The sequence below is a fragment of the Schistocerca serialis genome, unplaced genomic scaffold (genome assembly GCF_023864345.2).
Source record: "Schistocerca serialis cubense isolate TAMUIC-IGC-003099 unplaced genomic scaffold, iqSchSeri2.2 HiC_scaffold_360, whole genome shotgun sequence".
NCBI classification, from domain to species: domain Eukaryota; kingdom Metazoa; phylum Arthropoda; class Insecta; order Orthoptera; family Acrididae; genus Schistocerca; species Schistocerca serialis.
The window spans coordinates 20,001-22,500 of NW_026047934.1; the positions used below are offsets into that span (position 1 = coordinate 20,001).

Sequence of the window (2,500 nt, forward strand, 5' to 3'; positions counted from 1 at the left end):
GGGGAAGAGTTTTCTTTTCTGCATGAGCGTTCGAGTTCCCTGGAATCCTCTAGCAGGGAGATAGGGTTTGGAACGCGAAGAGCACCGCAGTTGCGGCGGTGTCCCGATCTTCCCCTCGGACCTTGAAAATCCGGGAGAGGGCCACGTGGAGGTGTCGCGCCGGTTCGTACCCATATCCGCAGCAGGTCTCCAAGGTGAAGAGCCTCTAGTCGATAGAATAATGTAGGTAAGGGAAGTCGGCAAATTGGATCCGTAACTTCGGGATAAGGATTGGCTCTGAGGATCGGGGCGTGTCGGGCTTGGTCGGGAAGTGGGTCAGCGCTAACGTGCCGGGCCTGGGCGAGGTGAGTGCCGTAGGGGTGCCGGTAAGTGCGGGCGTTTAGCGCGGGCGTGGTCTGCTCTCGCCGTTGGTCGGCCTCGTGCTGGCCGGCGGTGCAGGATGCGCGCGCCTGCGCGGCGTTCGCGCCCCGGTGCTTCAACCTGCGTGCAGGATCCGAGCTCGGTCCCGTGCCTTGGCCTCCCACGGATCTTCCTTGCTGCGAGGCCGCGTCCGCCTTAGCGTGCTCCTCCGGGGGCGCGCGGGTGCGCGGATTCTCTTCGGCCGCCATTCAACGATCAACTCAGAACTGGCACGGACTGGGGGAATCCGACTGTCTAATTAAAACAAAGCATTGCGATGGCCCTAGCGGGTGTTGACGCAATGTGATTTCTGCCCAGTGCTCTGAATGTCAACGTGAAGAAATTCAAGCAAGCGCGGGTAAACGGCGGGAGTAACTATGACTCTCTTAAGGTGGCCAAGTGGCGGCGGTGTGGCTGCATCCGGACTTGGCTTTTCGAAGTGCGGTCTTGATGTAGTCGTGCTGCTGCTGCGAGGTGCCTTCCTTGGGTTATGGTTACAGGGAGAGTGATGCGCAATACATGGGCCTAGCCCTCTTAGCCTCTCCTCTCCTGCGGTCTTCTCCCCTTCTCGTGGGCCCGCTGATTTTCGCAGAGTGGAAGACCGCACCAGGGGCTTGGGGGGGTTACCAGCCCCCCCTCGCACTATCCCTTTTTTAGTTGGGGGCAGTATTCAGAGAAAAAGTGGTGGCCCTTCCGCTGAAGGTGCCACCCCAACTCCCCCAGCACCTAGCCGGCCAACCGGCCGTGCCGAAAATCTTGTAACTTTTGCAGCAGTATACGCCTGTAGTGAGTGCCACCGCAGCTTCACCACCAAGAACGGTCTCGGGGTCCATCGCCGCCGCCAACACCTTGCGGCCGCCAACGCGGAGATCGTCACGGAGAGGCATCGCGCGAGGTGGACGGAGGAAGAAGTCCTGTCGCTCGCCAAGGCAGAGGCCGAATTGTTCCTCGAGAGGGACGCCCGGTTCTTCTTTGTAAATCAAGAGCTCATCAGGATGTTCCCCGACCGAACGCTTGAGGCAATCAAGTGCCGACGGCGGCAAGCTGCCCACAAGCAGCTTGTCCGCCAATTCATGGAGGCGCTTGAGATCGGTCGGGGGGAAGAGCCGGCGTCCCGCCGGGGAGCAGCGAGCCCGCTGCCTGACGCGGGCGAGGCCGCTGCGCCGCCCGTCGACGCAGCCGAGGACTTCGCGGCCTACACCACCGGGCCGCCGCCGGAGGGGCCGACTGACGCCGCCATCTGGGAGCATCTGGCGGGGCTACCCGCTTCCGCCCAGCGTTTCTCTGCCCTGGATCGTGTCATAGGTCTGGGGCGGGGCACGCCGCCCGATGTCATCCTGGGCATGCTCCCGGATGCCCTTGCGTCGGTCGGGTCCAGAGGGGAGAGATCGATCACCAGGACACAGCGGCCGCGCCAACCATCGAAGCGGCCGCCTGCCGCGCCGCCGACGCAGAAGCGCAAGCGGCGCCGCTGGGAGTACGCGAGAACGCAGGATGCCTTCCGACGGTCGCGTGCGCGTTGCGTGCGCGGCCTCTTGGATGGCACCCTGCTCCAGCCGCCACCTGCCATCCCTGGTCTGCTGGACTTCTGGGCGGACCTCTTCACAAAGAAGCCCATCTCCACCGCGGGCTTCATTCGTGACCGCCTCCTCCCGCACTCGGAGCCTGTCGCTCCCGAGTGCCTATGGGGGCCGGTCACACATGAGGAGGTCGCCGCCGCGTTGCCGCCCAGGGGATCAGCAGCCGGGCCGGACGGCCTTACCCCAGCGGAGTTGCGGCGCCTGCCGCACGAAGTCCTGGTGAAAGTGATGAATCTCTTCCTTCTGGCCCGCGCCCTTCCGGAACGCCTGCTTCGCGCGCGGACGTCCCTTCTCCCGAAGACGGCTGCACCAACATCCCCCGCTGACTTTCGCCCCATTACGGTCTGCTCGGTGTTGGCGCGGACCTTTCACAAGGTTCTCGCGTCACGCCTGATGCGCGCATGTGCTGTGGACGAACGTCAGCGGGCATTCATCCCTCGGGATGGGATGTTGGAAAATACCTTCATCTTGGACACTGCTCTCACCGACGCAGTTCGCTCCTGCCGCTCTGTCTTTGTGGC

General features: G+C 63.5%; 1 pseudogene; it reads left to right on the forward strand.

Moving 5' to 3' along the window:
* The window catches only part of LOC126445777 (large subunit ribosomal RNA), a 7,959-nt pseudogene that overhangs the window by 2,094 nt on the left and 3,365 nt on the right, over positions 1–2,500 (forward strand).